This window comes from Suncus etruscus, chromosome 6 (assembly GCF_024139225.1).
Source record: "Suncus etruscus isolate mSunEtr1 chromosome 6, mSunEtr1.pri.cur, whole genome shotgun sequence".
Classification (NCBI taxonomy): domain Eukaryota; kingdom Metazoa; phylum Chordata; class Mammalia; order Eulipotyphla; family Soricidae; genus Suncus; species Suncus etruscus.
The window spans coordinates 72,434,034-72,452,124 of NC_064853.1; the positions used below are offsets into that span (position 1 = coordinate 72,434,034).

Genomic DNA, 18,091 nt, shown 5'->3' on the forward strand with positions numbered 1-18,091 from the left:
TACATCCTCTTCCTTCAACCGTGGAAGATTATAAGAGTCCAAGAATTTATCCATTTCTTCCAAGTTCTCATTTTTAGTGGCGTAGAGTTTTTCAAAGTAGTTTCTGATTACCCTTTGAATCTCTGTCATATCAGTAGTGATCTCTCCTTTTTCATTCCTGATACGAGTTATCAAGTTTCTCTCTCTCTCTTTCTTTGTTAGGTTTGCCAGTGGTCTATCAATCTTGTTTATTTTTTCAAAGAACCAACTTCTGCTTTCGTTGATCTTTCAGATTGTTTTTTGGGTTTCCACTTCGTTGATTTCTGCTCTCAGCTTTGTTATTTCCTTCTGTCTTCCTATTCTTGGGTCCTTTTGTTGAGCATTTTCTAGTTCTATTAGCTGTGTCATTAAGCTACTCAGGTAAGCTCCTTCTTCCTTCCTGATGTGTGCTTGCAAAGCTATAAATTTTCCTCTCAGTACTGCTTTTGCTGTGTCCCATAAGTTCTGATAGTTTGTGTCTTTATTGTCATTTGTTTCCAGGAACCTTTTGATTTCCTCCTTGATTTCATCTCGGACCCACTGGTTATTGAGCATGAGGCTGTTTAACTTCCAGGTGTTAAAGTGTTTCTTCTGAGTTCCTTTGGAGTTCACAAATAATTTCAGAGCCTTGTGGTCAGCGAAGGTAGTCTGCAAAATTTCTATCCTCTTGATCTTATGGAGGTATGTTTTATGTGCCAGCATGTAGTCTATCCTGGAGAATGTCCCATGTACATTGGAGAAGAATGTGTATCCAGGTTTCTGGGGATGGAGTGTCCTATATATATCCACTAGGCCTCTTTCTTCCATTTCTCTTTTCAGGTTTAGTATATTCTTGTTGGGTTTCAGTCTGGTTGACCTATCCAGTGTTGACAAAGCCGTGTTAAGGTCCCCCACAATTATTGTGTTGTTGTTGATATTATTTTTCAGATTTGTCAACAGTTGTATTAAATATTTTGCTGGCCCCTCATTCGGTGCATATATGTTTAGGAGAGTGAATTCTTCCTGCTCTACGTACCCCTTGATTAATATAAAATGTCCGTCTTTGTCCCTTACAACCTTCCTGAGTATAAAGTTTGCATTATCTGATATTAGTATGGCCACTCCAGCTTTTTTATGGGTGTTGTTTGCTTGGATAATTTTTCTCCAGCCTTTTATATTGAGTCTATGTTTGTTCTGACTATTCAGGTGCGTTTCTTGTAGGCAGCAGAAGGTTGGATTGAGTTTTTTGATCCATTTAGCCACTCTGTGTCTCTTAACTGGTGCATTTAGTCCATTGACGTTGAGAGAAAGAATTGTCCTGGGATTTAACGCCATCTTTATTTCAAAATTTGGTGTGTCTTTTGGGTAGTCTTGTCTTAGATTAGGTCTTTCAGTTTTTCTCTTAAGACTGGTTTTGTGTCTGTGAAGTTTCTGAGCTGTTTTTTGTCTGTGAAACCATGTATTCTTCCGTCAAACTGGAAAGTGAGTTTTGCTGGGTATAGTATTCTGGGTGAAGCATTCATTTCATTCAGTCTTGTCACAATATCCCACCACTGCTTTCTGGCATTGAGTGTTTCTGGTGACAGGTCTGCTGTAAATCTCAGGGAAGCTTGCTTGAACGTGATTTCCCCTTTTGATCTTGCTGTTTTCAGAATTCTGTCTCTATCTGTGGGATTTGTCATTGTGACTAGGATGTGTCTTGGGGTGGTTTTTCTGGGGTCTCTTTTGGTTGGTACTCTTCGAGCATGCAGGATTTGATCACATATATTCTTTAGCTCTGGAAGTTTCTCTTTAATGATGTTCTTGACCGTTGATTCTTCCTGGGTCTCTGGGATTCCAATGATTCTTAAGTTGTTTCTGTTGATCTTATCATAGACTTCTATTTTCATCTGTTCCCATTCTTTGACTAATTTTTCCATTGTCTGCTCATTTGCTTTAAGTTTTCTGTCCAATCTCTCCTGCTGTATGGAATTGTTATGTATCTCATCTTCCACAGCACCAAGTCTATTCTCAGCTTCTGATACCCTGTCCCAGAGCTTATCCATTTTGTCATTCACTTCGTTTACTGAGTTTTTCAGTCCTGTTAGTTGATATGTTATTTCAGTTTGGAGTTTTGTGATTTCTGTCTTCATATTTTCTTGGTTCTTATTAGTGTTCTGTTCAACTCGATCCATGGTTTCTTGGAGATCTTTGAGCATCTTCCATATTGCTAGTCTAAAGTCCTTATCTGAGAGGTTGATTAGTTGGTTGGTCATTATCTGGTCCTCAGAATTGTCATCTTCATTCTCTATGTCTGATGCTGGCCTGCGTTGTTTCCCCATTGTCACACTTGTATTGTGTGTTTTTCTAAGTGTTGTGGTGGTATTCATTGTCTATATGATGCAGGCAGCACACTCCTCTGGCTCCTCCCTTTCTGGATGGGCTGACTTGCCTCTAAGGGAGTGGAGTCCTCCGTGGATGAAGCCTCACACTGGGTCAAATCTTAGGCCCGAGCATGCAACAGAGAAGACAGTCCAGAGAGAAATGTTTGCTTCTGTGATATAGCGCCATTCTTAGTGTGATTTTTCCTTCTTGTTGCAGTGGTGTTCTTTCCTTAGAAAGAGTGTACGGCCGCGTAGTGAAGTGGAGCGGCCGTGCTCCGCTGGAGCCTCTTTTTGCCCCACTCGCAAGAGTTTCACGCAAGAGGACAGTAGACAGACATAGACAGGTCACACTCACAGTTTTTCACAGTTGGGCCCCACTGGGCCGGTGTACTTTCGCGGATTTTCCCCGCCTGGTGTCACACACAGGGAGCCGGCTTTTACAAAGCCTTGCCAGTTTTCATGCTCTGTAGTCCCTCCCAGGGGGCTACATTTAACCTCGGCAAACACTGTCATAACAAGCTAAGCCCCATGTTTATGTCTCTGTATGTCTCTGGAGCTAAGAGTTGCTGTGTCCTGCTTCAAACCGCGCTTTGAATAGAGAATGAAGATGGCAGCTTGAAAATTAGTTAGCCAAGAAATTAGCTAGCCTCCCAGATAAGGAGGAAACAGCACTCTCCAAATAAGTAGAAGCAAAGATAAACAGATGGGACTATATTAAGCTGAGAAGCTTTTTCTGCATCTCAAAGGAAATAGTGCCAGGATACAAAAGCCACCCACAGAGTGGAAGAAACTATTTACCCAATACCCATCAGACATGGGGCTAATATCTAAGATACACAAGTTAAGACAGAACTTTACAAGAAAAAAAAAAAACACATCTAACCCCATCAAAAAATGAGGCAAAGAAATGAACATAATTTTTTAAAGAAGAAATACAAATGGCCAAAGGGTACATGAAAAAATTGTTCCACATCAGGGAGATGCAAATCAAAACAACAATGAGGTACCTACTATCTCACGTCAGAGAGAATGGCACACATTACAAAGAACAAGAACAATCAGTGCTAGTGGGATGTGGGGAGAAAGGAACTCTCATTCACTGCTGGTGGGAATACCGTCTAGTCAGCCTTTATGGAAAACAATATGGAGATTCCTCAAAAAACTGAAAATTGAGCTCTCATATGATCCACCTATACCAATCCTATATATATATACTCTAGGAACACAAAAATGCAATACAAAAATCCCTTCCTCACATCTATATTCATTGCAGCACTATTTACAATAGCCAGACTCTGGAAACAACCAAGATGCCCTCAACAGAGGAATGGCTAAAGAAACTGTGGTACATATACACAATGGAATATTATGCAGCCGTCAGAAGAGATGAAGTCATAAAAATTTTCCTATACATGGACATACATGGAAAGTGTTATGCTGTGTGAAATAATCCAGAGGGAGAGACATACATACATACATACATACATACATACATACATACATACATACATACATACACACACACAGAATAACCTCACTGATCTATAGGTTTTAAGAATAATAACAGACATTGTTGTTATAATGGCCAGAGAAGAGAGCTGGTAGGTCCAGCTCACAATATGAAGCTCACCACAGAGTGGTGGGTACAGTTAGAAAAATAACTACACTAACAACTACCATGACAATGTTAAAGCCCACAGATGAGTGAGACTATACCAGTGGTTCTCAAATAGTGGGGCGCGCCTCCCAGGGGGTTGCGAGGCTCCGTAAAGGGGGTTGCATTTGACCTCGGTATACACTGTCACAACAAGCTAAGCCCCATGTTTATGTCTCTATATGTCTCTGGAGCTTGAGAGTTGCTGAGTCCTGCTTCAAACCCCGCTTTGAAGAGCTATGCATTGCAAAGCGTGCTCATTGTAGCCATTAATCCAGACATCACCTCTGATTAAAATTCTTCAAAATATATAATTTACACAGTCTATTATACTTCCTATTTCCATGATATGCATCTGGAATTTTAGAAGAGATTTCTTTGTCATTAATTCTATAACAGGAATTAACCTTCTTTAGCATTTGTTTCTTTATCTTGAGTACTATGATTCTTGGTTTAAAGATTCGCTTTGATTTTTAGAATCCAAAGTGTGTGTTTAAAGTTGGTGGTCAGGGGCAGTAAATAGGTTTATCTACTGGTTTTATCGATAGGTTTATCACTTATCATTTTCACTCTAGTTGGGAAGACCAGACTTAATGTGAAATCCCTTGTTTTTCCCCTCTGAAGATCAATCTATTTTTCTGAGTTTGATAGAATCTTCTAGAAGACTCAAGAACTGTTGTCCACTACAGTTACTGACATACTTTTGAGATTGTCCAATTTCTCAATGGGGAAAAAAAAAGGGAGGGGGCTTCAGACTTTCAAGCATTCCAGGTTTTGCTCTGATCTGAGTTTATAATGTGAGCTTTTGTAGCCTAAGGGTCTTATGGTTGAAAATACTTCTCATTAGTGGCATATAGAATGGAGCCTCACTTGCCATGCTATGTCTGCTAAAATGTCTGGTACTTTTTCTAGCCATAATATGCACTTTAGGAGTTATGTGACTCCTTTATACCTTTGTGAAGAAACCAACTGGTACCCTAACAATCTGAATGTACCCAATGTCCAGGAACTTTTCCTACTTGGATTCCAATCCCAATTGTTGTGATCTCATTCCACTAAGCCAGATGTTGTCCAGTTATCTTAGCACTGATGGTGCAGGAGGAGTAATTCCAGTGCAACACCAGGTCTACTCAAATTGCAGCACTCAGACCAACCCTCCTCACATCACTGAGACCCTTATCAGGTTGTGGAGTACCAAATGTCCCTACAATCCTGCCCCCTGCCTGTTTGGACGATAGACACTTTTTTTCAATTTGGGGATATACTAGCAGTGTTCATGAAATAATATTCCTGGATTTGTGCTTTGGGTTCACAGATGGTTCTCAGATGACAATATGAGGTCCTGGGGATTGAATCCAGGTCAACTTCATCAGGGCATGCACCCTAGCCACTGCACTGTCATTCTGGCCCTTTGTACTTCATTCAGTTCTTATTAGGACAGCTCCACCATCCTTAGCCTAGTCAATAATAAGATCAAGTTTATTTTTCTCTGTTAATAGGAGGCCTATATGTTTGGCAGAGATCAGTAATTTTAATTTTCTAGAAAATTTTATCTTTGACCTAAAATACTTAGAAATGTGTTTTTTGTCTCCAAATACTTTTTGATATCTCAAGTGTTTTGCTATTAATTCCTAATTCCACTGCTGGAAAGTCAATATGACTTATACACAATTACACAAATTCAAAACAACTTAATATGTATCAGTTGATAATCTTTTTAATTTTCTATGGAGTATTTCTTGATCCAGAATATAATCTATATCATAAATGTTCCATGCAATCTTGAGGGGAAAAATATGTATTCTGTTACCAGTGAATGGATTAATCTATAAGTGTCAAGCAGATCAAGCTGATTGATTGTGTTGCACAGGTCAACTCTATTTTTATTGATTATATATCTACCTGATCCATTACAAACAGAGGTGAATTGAATCCTCCAACTCAAATAGTGGGTTTGTATATTTCTCTTTTTGGCTCTATTAATTTTAGCTTCATGTATTTTGACCATCTGTTTTATTTTTTTGCAGCTTATAAATTACATTTATTATTGCCCATGGAAAATTCATTCTTAATGTATTGCAATGAATTATGTGTAATAATAAATGCATGCAATTAAAATATATATAGCTATTAAATTTGGATTTTACATTTTATTAAAGGAATTAGGTTATGCATTTCTAAAAATCCATCTGTTTTTAAGTATATAAAATGTTGTATATTCTTGGATAATTTATTCCTGTCATTATGCAGTGCCTTTTTTTATCCATGATAGTTTTCCTTGTCCTGATATCTCTCTGATATTAATATGGCCACAACAGCTTTATTTTGATTAGTGCTAACATGGTATATCTTTCTCTATTCCTTTACTTTTAACCAATCTGAGTCCTTTATATTTAAAATAAAGTTCTTATTAAGAAAGATATCTAGCCTTACAGTATAAAATGCATTTTAAATTAATTTAAATCTACCATCAAACAGCACTATTTTATGAGCATAGGATCATGTATAATAAACGTGTTCCTTTAAGTTGTTCTCAGTTTCTCTCTCTGGTGTCATGTGACATTATAATCACTTGTTTCACTTATAATCTATATGCTATACATACAAATTACATTGTCACCACTATTACTTTAGTTTCCTTTGAGTTATCTAAAATACCCAGGACAGTCTATTTGTTCCCAATGCCTGCAGTTCCCTTTAAAGTAGGACTTAAGACATGAACTCCACTAAATAGAAAGTTGCTCCCAATTGTTTTGGAAAGCATTTTGATTACATCTCTCTAGATCACCTATTATATAGGAAGCACCATGTTGGATCACACCAATGTGTGGTGTGCCCATAAATCATCACAGTTGTCTGTTACTCTGATTATGATATCTTACAGATAAAGATCTACATCCCATGGCAGGAAAGTGATATGCTACTGTTCATTTGAAGGAAAAAGAATCCACAGAAAGTAGCCTAACTTGAAAATAGTCTGTACTGAAGGAGAAAATGGTTGCTACGGAGCTGGAGCAATAGTACATTCTACCGCAGAAGCTGTGGATCTGGACTGTTCATACATCAGAAGAAGTCACGTGTGATGGTTGATGGGTATCTTTGGAAGGGAAGAGAATCTGCCTTCCCACATTCCAAGAAGGCCTCAAGTTTTCAGCCCAGAGAACCATCTATTTGGAAACATTTTGTGGATTGACATTATTGCTGAAAGTAATCCTTTCAATTCTGTACTATAATAAATTGTAATAATCCTACATAGTTGAAGTCAGTTTTTCTCCATTTTCTTCTTCTTCTTTTTTTTTTTTTTTTTTTTTGGTTTTTGGTTTTTGGGTTACTCCCAGCAGTGCTCAGAGTTTACTCCGGCTCTGTGCTCAGAAGTTGCTCTTGGTAGGCTTGGGGGACCATAAAAGATGCTGGAATTCAAACCAGGATCCGTCCTGTGTTGGCCACGTGCAAGGCAAACGCCTTACTGCTGTGCTATTGCTCCAGTCTCAGTTTTTCTCCATTTTCTAATGTCTTCATATCACCATATCCCATATATGGTGGTGGTTGTTTTTATTAACACAGAAAGGCAAGTTATTACTATCTTATTTTAGTTTTTGTGTTGTTTTGGGCTTACCTGAAGGTGCTCAAGAATTATTCCTCGCTCTGTACTCAGAAATCACTCCTGACAGGATCAGGGAACCATATAGGATACCAGGGATCAAACGTGGGTTGGTCGAATGTAAGGCAAATGCCCTAAGACTGTACTATCATTCCTGTCCATGAAATAAGTTATTATCTCAAGGAGAAAGGGGTGGCTAGAATCGCATATGTAAAGGGAAATAACCACCATCTATATAGGGACAAATGTTACTGGAGTTAGTATGATAATGATGTGAGGCACTTACTCTAAAAACACATTTGGGTTTGAAACTCTATGAAATTTCCCCTTGTATAAGAACCTCATCTTTCCCTGTTCATATTAGAACCAGGTTACAGGATTGTTTATCTTGTTAATTTTTTATCTTGTTATTTTTATGCACCAGTAGCACCACGTGGCATTGTTCCTTTTTGCACAGGCACATTAAGATGGGTAAATCTTATGGGTGCAAACAAGTTCTTATCTAATAGGAACATATAAATTTTATATTGCAGTGGGGCCTTATACCCTGAACATTTGGCATAGTGACTTGGCTTAGGCTTCAGGAGATTGGACATTGGCCATTCATCCCAACCTTGGGTCCCATCTATGGAACCAGCATGGTTATAATTATCTTTATTTAAACACTGTGATTACAAACATGATTATAGTTGTGTGATTACAGTCATGTAAAGAACACCCCCCATCACCAGTGCAACATTCCCACCACCAATTTCCCAGATTTCCCTCCTCCCCACCCCCCCACACCTGTACTCGAGACAGGCTTTCTACTTCCCTCATTCATTCACATTGTTATGATAGTTTTCAGTGTAGTCATCTCTCCAACTGCACTCATCACTCTATGTGATGAGTTTCATGTCATGAGCTGCACCTACCAGCCCTCATCTCTCTTGTCTCTGAGATACTGTTAAAAATGTCTTTCATTTTTCTTAAAACCCATAGATGAGTGAAACCATTCTGCGTCTTTCTCTCTCCCTCTGACTTACTTCACTCAGCATAATAGATTCCATGTACATCCATGTACCACAGTTTCTTTAGCCACTCATCTGTTGAAGGGCATCTTGGTTGTTTCCAGAGTCTTGCTATTGTAAATAGCATTGCAATGAATATAGGTGTAAGGAAGGGACTTGTGTATTGTATTTTTGTGTTCCTCGGGTATATTCGTAGGATATACCAGGTGCTTTTACCTACTGCTTTTACCAGTAAAAGTTCTTCACAATCACAGTTGTTTCAGTCATGTTTCTGTAGTTAGAGATCCTGGTTTTTGTACAGATATTATGTCGAAGTAGGATGTCATCCTATGACTTGGTAACAGCAACAACTTGCTTTCAGGGTAGGGTTCTCTGCATTGCCACCTAATGGTGAGATAAAACCAGAAGACACCCTGTATTACTCTGACTTCGACATAATATCTGTACAAAAACCAGGATCTCTAACTACAGAAACATGACTGAAACAACTGTGATTGTGAAGAACTTTTACTGGTACTACAGAGAAAGACTTTGGTGTTAGACAACATACAATGCCTGGAGCCTGTATAGATCTTATGCCAGGATGCTTCATGAGTAAGGTCTCCCTGTTTTTAGGCCAAAGATTTTTTTCTTCCTATTTCCCCCATATGTTGCTGTGTCTATGCAAAAACAAACAAAAATAACAATAACAAAACACACCAAAAAAACCTTCCACACACTTTTTATTGTATTTTTTAAAATCTATCTTTTATATTGTTCTCCTGCCTTTTTCATAGAACCCTGGGACATGGATATTCCCACATTTTTTCTATAAAACTAAAAAGGAATAGGGGCCGAAGCAGTGGCGCTAGAGGTAAGGTGTCTGCCTTATAAGCACTAGCCTAGGATGAACTGCGATTCAATCCCCAGGCATCCCATATGCCCCCCACCAAGCCAGGAGCGATTTCTGAGTGCATAGCCAGGAGTAACCTCTGAGTATCAATGGGTGTGGTCCAAAAACAAAAACAAAAAAAACTAAGAAGGAATAAAAGAAGGCTGAGAGCTAGGGGCCAAGTGGTATCAAATGCATTGGCAGGGAAATAAATAAGGACAGAACTAAATATCCAAGCTGAAGTCAATGATTATAGAATTAAGGGACCTAAACTTTAACAATCTAAACTGAAAGGGGCCTATTACACTGGCAGGTGAGGGGCCAAAGAGTGGTGGAATAGGATGCACTCTGGGTTTATTGATGGAGAGAGGTTGACACTGGTGGTGGGAAGGGCCCTGACTTACTTCTATCTGAAATTCAACTATGAAGGACTCTTTAAATCACAATTGCTTCAATAAAATGAAATTAAAAAATGTGCTGTCAGTTATCCATCTAGTGATTTTATTTTCTAAGTAGAAAATTGGCCAATATAGGAGGCTGCAGAGAATCAAGCATAATGGCTCAGGTTCCTTTTCTCCACTGTACACACACACTGAGAGCTTCTACCTTTCAGTTGCTGAATCTGTTCTCAGATAAGACAGCAACTAGGTGCAGGCAGCATTGCCCTCTGTGCAGATTAGAAATGACTGAAGGTGTAAGATATAAGATATGGGTAATAAAATAGGGTAAGGAAATTGCCCTGCATACCAATACAGTTGATTTGGGTTTGCTTTTAAGCACACCATATGGAGTCTAAGTCCTGCTAGGAATAATCCCTCAGCACAAAGTATGAAGTAAGCCCTGAGCAATGGTGATTATACAAAAGTAAATAGCAGCATTTACTGAAACTAAACCAAGTCTGTAAAAATCACAGAAATGTCACATATAAAAAACAAAAGACCAACTTGGGGTCGGAGCGGTGGCGCAAGTGGTAGGGCATTTGCCTTGCATGTGCTAACCTAGGTTCAATCCCCCAGCATCTCACTGCTAGGAATGATCCCTCAACAGTCAAGAGTAAGTTTTGAACACCACTGAGTATACCCTAAAACTCTTCCATAAAAAATTTTGAAGTAATTTAAAGATGTGGTTGTAGATCAGATATATCCTTGATAACCATGAAAACCAAAAATATCTTGCAATATCACTCTCTCACCTCTCACTGGTGGTGGTAAATTCACACTATTGGTAGGATTGGTGTTGAAATATTGTATGCCTAAAATCCAGCTATCAATAACATTGTAAATAAGTTTTTAATTAAATAAAAAATACTTTTTTAAATCCCAGTTTCAAAATGAATTCCAAACATATCAGATGGCTGGTTAGATGTGGGTTCCTGAAATACTATTAGAATAGATAATTATCCATACAGTTTCTGAGTCTGTATAAAAAGTACATAGTGATCACTGAATGCCAGTTTAAGTTCACAAGTAACAAGTTGTGCCACATGTTTCCTACCTAACAGGATAAAATCAGTGGATCAATAACCTAAATGCTATAAAATAGCATCTGAGAAATAATAATGTCCAATCTAGAGGTTTAACTTATTGTGAATTATACTAAAATATGTGTTCTGAATAAAGCAATCTGGCTTACTTACTCCATATTCTAAGTACTTAAAGAAACATTGGAGATGTGATTTTATTGGTTTTATTTGGGGGGGGGGGTTGGTTTTGGGGCCACAAGCCAGCGGCACTCAGGGGTACTCCTGGCTCTGCAACTCAGCCTGGCTCTGCAACTCAGAAGTCACTCCTGGCAGACTTGGGAGACCATATGGGATGCGGGGATCGAACCTAGGTCCGCCCTGGGTCCGCCTCGTGCAAGGCAAACACACTGCCACTGTGCTAGCACTCTGGCCCAGGATATGTGATTTTAGACTCTCTCTCTCTCTCTCTCTCTCTCTCTCTCTCTCTCTCTCTTTCTGTGTCACACACACACACACACACACACTTCCTATATTTTTATTTCAAGTAGACAACTGCATCTGACTCATGAACTCAGAAGGTATTATAAAAACTAGGTATGCTAAATTATGTATTTTTATAGTTATAGGTAAGAAGTGTTTTCAGAGAGGGTAGCTCTGTATATGTATTGTTATACAGTGGGCTTTTAAATAAAATTATTTTATTTAAACATTATTGAGAGAGAAAAAAAATCACAGCAATGGTCATTATGTGGAGGGAGTTTTCTCCTAGTACAACTGGTTCCCTGCCACCCTCAACCCCTCACCCCACACACACACCTAGGATATATTGGTATTTTTCCAACTATCCTAGTCTGAATTAATGTAGGAAAGTGAGTATGCCTTGTAATGTGAGAGTTCCTTTCCAGGGCTGGATTCTACCTCTTATCTTGAGCTTCTGAGACAGACTTTTTGATCAGCTTCAACCCTGAGCTGTAATAAGAATGTTGTAAAGTGAATAAATAGATATAAACTACTGCTTAATATTAGAAGAGATGGGGGTATTTTTATTTAAAAATTTGGTCACATATTGTGTAACTATAAATATGCCACAAAAAACAACTTTCGTTTTTGTCAATTAGCCTACAGTAAAATTGGTCTTATAAGATGTCATGTAGTTTTCATGAACCTATTCATGTCTTAAAGCAGAACCACCTATATATAATATACTACATATGTATGTCACTACTAGCACCACATAAAGTCTAAATTTTCCCACTGAAGCTATGATTCTAGTTGATCAAATTAACTGAGAAACTCTTTGGATGTACTTCTTTTTCCACACCTATAGGACCACTGAGTTGGAGATATGGACAACCAAGTAGTTCCTGACAAAGCACATGTGTAGCAGCCAACATGTTGCAGACTTTATTGTAACGTCCAACAGTGGATGAGACAGATGTAGCAAGCATACTTTGTCTCTTTCATTTGGTCACTGTGACAGTGAACTCCCTTTTCATGAACACTCCTTATGTCATCTCATATCCAAGTAAGATGCCAACAACTATAAACTACCAAGTTTAAACAGGAACCAAAGGGTTATGTGGTCCACTCCAGAATTATATATAAACAGGTATAGATACACACAGAGAGAAGTCAGGCACATTTGTTATAGACAAATATTTTTGTTTGTTTTTGGACCACATCTGGCGGTACTCAAGAATTACTCTTGGCAATGCTTGGGGGGACCATAATGATGCCAAGGATTGAACCTTCAGCCACATGCACAGCAAATGCCCTCTCTACCCACTGTGCTCTGACTCCAAGACAAAATTATTAATTAGAAACACACAGAGAAATTTTCAAGTAGTATTTTTAGTTTTACTGTTTTATTTTCATTATTTCTTTTTCAAAAGAAAGATAAGAGTTACAATGCCAATGTCTCTAACATAATAATATGTCATTATCACTGATGACATATTCTCTTTTAAATTAAAATAGTCTCTGGGTTAGCCCATGTTGGAAAGAATATAGAGATCATAAATGGATTTGAAAGCCATCGTCAATGTACACCAGCATGGAAAGAGGACTCAAAGACTAATGATAGTGAGTCACTCTATTTTAAATGCAAACTAAGACATTATGAAAACCAATAAAGACTACATCATGGTTAGACCCCCTGCTGCCATATGCCTTCCTTTGGATGGTCCCACTTATACTATAACATCAGTCACGAATGAAAATGGGAATGTTTCCTTCCTCTTTCCTTGCAGGGCTATTCAGGTTTCCAGTTTCTTTTTTCTTGTTGTTGTTTCAAGATCTTAAAATAGTGTAGGTGCTTAGCATCTTTCATAAATTTTCAGGATCCAGTTCTGTCCGACGATAATATACTAGAAAGAACAAAGATAAGGCACATTACTCAGAGGGGTTTCAAAATTTTCCCTCAATTCCTATTTAAAAATATGATCAAATGTAACAAAACAGCTAAGGATAATTATTTTAACTCACAATAAAATATGATAAAGTTTCCCTTACTGTAAAAAAAAATCTGCCATGCTTCTCTGTGTAAGTTCAGATAACATTTCATCAAATATTTCCCAACTTACCATATTCCTAGAGCCCAAAAAGATGCAATCCAAACATCTGAGAATTATAAAACAGACTTCTAGTGGCTGGAGTGATAGCACAGTGGTTAAAGCATTTGTCTTGCATGCAATCAACTGGTTTTGATTCTCACCTCCCATAAGATCCTCTGAGCCTATCAAGAGTAATTTCTGAACACAAAGCTAGAAATAACTCTGAGCACTGCTGGGTATGCTCCAAATCAAAAACAAAAAGAAAAGTTGCATCAAAGAAATATCACAGGCAAAATAAAATTAGAATTTTTTTTTCTTTCATAAGTGTCATCCCTAGTAGTACTCAATGACTTACATGGCCAAGGAATGACTTGGTGCTTCTAACTCCCTGACTCCTAGAAAAATCCTTAATAAATGAAAATAAATAAATACATATCAACATTTTCAATATTCACCCAAATCAGTACTTAAAGGAAAATTCATAGCATTACAACTCTCCACTAAGGGGTAGCAATAGCACAGCAGGTAGGGTATTTATTTACCTTGCGTATAGTTGATCAATGTTTGATCCTCAGCATCACAAATGGCCCCCTAAGTCCACCAGGAGTTATCCCTGAGCACAGATGGGTATGTCCCCAAATCCAAAAAGAAATAAGAAAAGGCCAGATCTTTCATGTGCAAGGCTTCATGTTCAATGCCATCACTGCAAAGCCAAACCATGGACCTGTACAGCTTTAGTATTAGAATTGCTCTCAGGTCTCCAAGGCTTGCTGGAAAGGCCTCCAACCCCCCCAAAAAAACTTCCTTCAATAACAAATACACATTTGTTTTTATAATAAAAATGACTTTCAAAACAAAATCTCTACGTACTGGATACAAAGTCCAGTTGCTTCCTATTTGAATAATATTGGAAAGGTAAAAAAGTTGGCATGAGAAACAAAGAGTTACTTAGGTGCTAGAAAACAGAAAATGATGAACTTGTTTTTCTTTAAAAAGTTTTGTATTACTATCAAGTTGGAACTTGGGGGTTAACAATGGCTAGTGGAGGACTTTTACAAACACTAAAGAATAGTGGGGTGGTCAGGGAGACAGGGTTCAGTTTGCAGTGTTCTGCTAAAGTCACTGGTATGACAAGTCCCTGAGACTTACCTCTTCTCTGGAAAATGTTTAATACCACTGTACAACACCAGTCTTCAGTGGTTGATATGACATTATTAGGAATGAACATCTATTATTTATACTTTTCCTCTCAATCATGACTCATACCCATTTAACACTAAACACTGTTTAATTTCTGCCTTTTTAAAGGCAAGAAAAAAGCAAGGAATCCCTAAAGTTCTGTGAATGAGATGGAGTTTCTAGTGCCTATTCACTAACAAAATTCAAATTCCTTAAAAAAAAAAAAAAGGCAGAGAATTAGGAGGAATCAGTCCACTGGCTCTCAAAGTTTAAGAATGTTTCCTGGGTACCCAGTATTATGGCTCAATGGTAGAGATGACTTCCCATTATGCCAAAGGCTGTGAGTCTTATCCCTTGGAAAACCCTACACTCAAAGTGTGATCTCAGTAACACTGCTGGTTTTTTTTTTTTTTTCACTTCTGGGGACAAATATAGTGTTACAATATCTGGCATATCTCAACCATGCGTATATAAGCATTACAATTAAAGTATGCAATGCCTGTAAGCACTACAACCAAGTGTGTACAACACTTATTCATTGCAGCAACAGTAACAATGAGTAAAAGTAAAGGAGAGAAAGGTAAAGGTAAAAAAAAAGAAACTTATTTCCAAATAATAAAAGTGAGAGTGAGATATAAAATGATATTTGAAGTAAATGAATTTAAAAATTCCCCCAGACTAAAAGACAAAAATGTACAAATTCAAGAAACTCAGTAACTCCAAAGCAATCATCAGAATGAGATTTACACATAAGAGATCTTTAAAAAAAGGAATTGGAAATAACTATAATTTATATGATTAATATGGTGAGGAAAGCAGACAATATTCAAGGATAGATGAGTAATGTTAAACACTGAGCTGAAATCCAAAGAAAATGATGGGGCCAAGTTGGCTGGAAAGGGAACAAGCTGAAAGTGCTTCTAAAACACCAAAATGAAAAGCTTCAAACTGAGTTCAAAACAGAATTCTACATGAGTTTCCACAAAGGAAATTCATTAGTGAGCCCAGCCATCATTTCCAGGAGAGTTTTTGCTGAGAGAAAAAAGAACAGTGGGGACTTGAAAGCTAAGGAGTACAAGCCCAAGGAAAGGAGGTGGCACACTGACTTTGAAGGACTGGAAATGTGTCCTTAGAAAACAGAGGAAAAGCCCAAAACAGACACACAGACTTGATGTTCTATTCCAACAAAACAGGAGTAGGAATCAGGAATGAAAGCAAACAAGAAATTACAGCCCCCATAAACTCGCTGCAAGCCATCAGAAAATGCTGAACCTTTCCAATGGCAAGTTCCATTAGAACAAATTAAGGAGAAAATAGTATTAGGTTGAATGACACCTGTCTTTACCAGGACCACCAAAATCAGCCCCCACTACATCCCACTTCAGACAGTTAAATAAAAATCTACAGTCAGAATGGAGACTTTCTATAGATATTTTTTTAATTTTTATTGTGGTCAAAGTGAATTACAATTCTTTCACAGTAATATTTGAGGCACATAATGACAATAAATGAGGGGCATTCCCACCGCCAGTGTTGTCCTCCCTCCACCACTGTTCCCAGCATGTATCCCACAGCTCCCTCCTTTACCCCCATAATGCTAATGCAACTGTTCCCCTTTTGTACTGCTTGTTGTAGATTGGGTATCAATTCTGCTGTCATTGACTTTGGATTTGATATTCATATCTGATCAGTTTTTATTTCCACCAAATGAACATAAGACTGTCTGGTCTTGGCATCATCCATCCCCCCCCCCAAATTATGAGGCTAATTAAGGTGATTCCAGTAATGTTGTTCTATTTGGAGATATAAGAAAAGATATAGGAGAAGAAAAGAAAAGAAAAAAAAGGCAAACAAACAAAAGAAAAACTAGGTGTTATAAATAACCATTTCCAAGAAGAAAGAGAAAAAAGAAGAAAGGTAACAAAACAAGAACAAGAACAAGAACAAAAACAAACAGACCAGCAACTTCTTAAAAAAAAAATGGTTTCTTCTTCTTCTTTTTTTTTTTTGCATAGGCACGGTAATCATTGGAGAAATTAGGATGGGAATTTCCTTGGCCTAGGAGATACAGGGTTTCTCTGCCCCTGAAGCATACTGCCATGGGAACAACTACAGGCTCCATATTCACTCATTTACACACCCCAAGGTCTTTTTCTGGTGCCAGGAAACTTTCCACTCAGATGTGAGTGATGACATCCCGCCTCTGTAGCTAGAGACCTTGTTATTTGCGTAGCTAGAGACCTTGTTATTTGCATATGTCATAGGGTGAAGGCTAGGAGAGAGTTGTTTTTTTGTTTGTTTGTTTTACGGTTCTAGGAGTTCTGTTCCATTGCTGTTGTTGCAATCAGTTCTGAAATTAGTGGTCTTGGTTTCTTGGTTTTTGCTCAGATCCTAGGACAGAGCCTAGGATATAGTCTTTCAGCATTGTTCCAGAAGTTCTCAGTCACAGTTAAAAGTGGGCAAGGGACCTACCTTTGTAAGCTCTAGCCACACTCAGAATTTGTTTGAAAAAGTGAGCATTTGGTTGGAGCCCAGGTCTAGCCAAAACAGGATACACTCCAGGTCAGTTGGAGCTTAGTAATACAGACTATAAAGTGCCATCAAATGCAAATATCCTACATAACACCAGGCTCACTTTATGGGTGTAAAAGGTGTAAAAGGGCACTCCTGATTACAGGCCTTCATTTGCTGCCCCAGTCTAGCAGGCATCAATATCACTAGCAAAGTCAGTATTGGAATTCCAAAAAACAGGAATTAGAAAAAAAAAACGGAATTCAAATAAAAAAGAAGTTAAAATAGTCCTCATTTAGAGATTGCAATGGTAACACTGATAGAAAACTCTAACAACTCCACCAAAAATCTTTTAGAAAAAATAAACCAATGGGGCTCAGTTACACCACCAAGCTCCAAAAGTAAAAAAACAAAATAGAAACTAATAGTTCCCAGGTAGGAAGGTGTGGGCTGATACCTATGACATTCTCAGAGAGGAAGGGACAGACACCCTTTTCCAATATAGCAGCTAAACACCACGCCTCCCACAGAAATGGCCTAGATCTACAGCCTAACCTTATCAAACTTCAAGGCACCTAATTTGTGTTTCATATATAAATCCTATACACCCCATTTTTCTATAGTAGTATCAGCTCAGTAATGTCATAGGAAATCTGATGTGAGTGTTACATAGTAATCTACCAAGCTCAATGAATCTAAATTATAACATAAAAGACCAACCACACGCAGCCAGTAAATTCTTAGACAATGATACCATGGAGAGATATAACAATTATTTCAACTTGACTCTTGTGATCTAAGTTTTGATAATTCCATTTGCTTTTGTATTGTAACAAACAATGGTAAGTTAAAGTGTTTGTGCCTGCATGAAGGCAGGCTATGGAGGTAGGT

The 18,091-nt window shown here is 38.0% G+C and overlaps 2 protein-coding genes across 4 annotated transcripts in view; one reads left to right on the forward strand and one right to left on the reverse strand.

The window, feature by feature from the left end:
• SNX5 (sorting nexin 5) overlaps positions 1 to 18,091 on the forward strand; it is a 1,173,556-nt gene that overhangs the window by 500,676 nt on the left and 654,789 nt on the right. The window lies entirely within an intron of this gene.
• LOC126010770 (D-aminoacyl-tRNA deacylase 1) overlaps positions 12,807 to 18,091 on the reverse strand; it is a 168,209-nt gene continuing 162,924 nt past the window's right edge. For both annotated transcript variants that reach the window (XM_049774362.1, XM_049774363.1), the window contains exon 6: positions 12,807 to 13,324. The gene's annotated coding sequence lies outside the window, so the exon portion shown is untranslated. The remainder of the gene's footprint in view (positions 13,325 to 18,091) is intronic.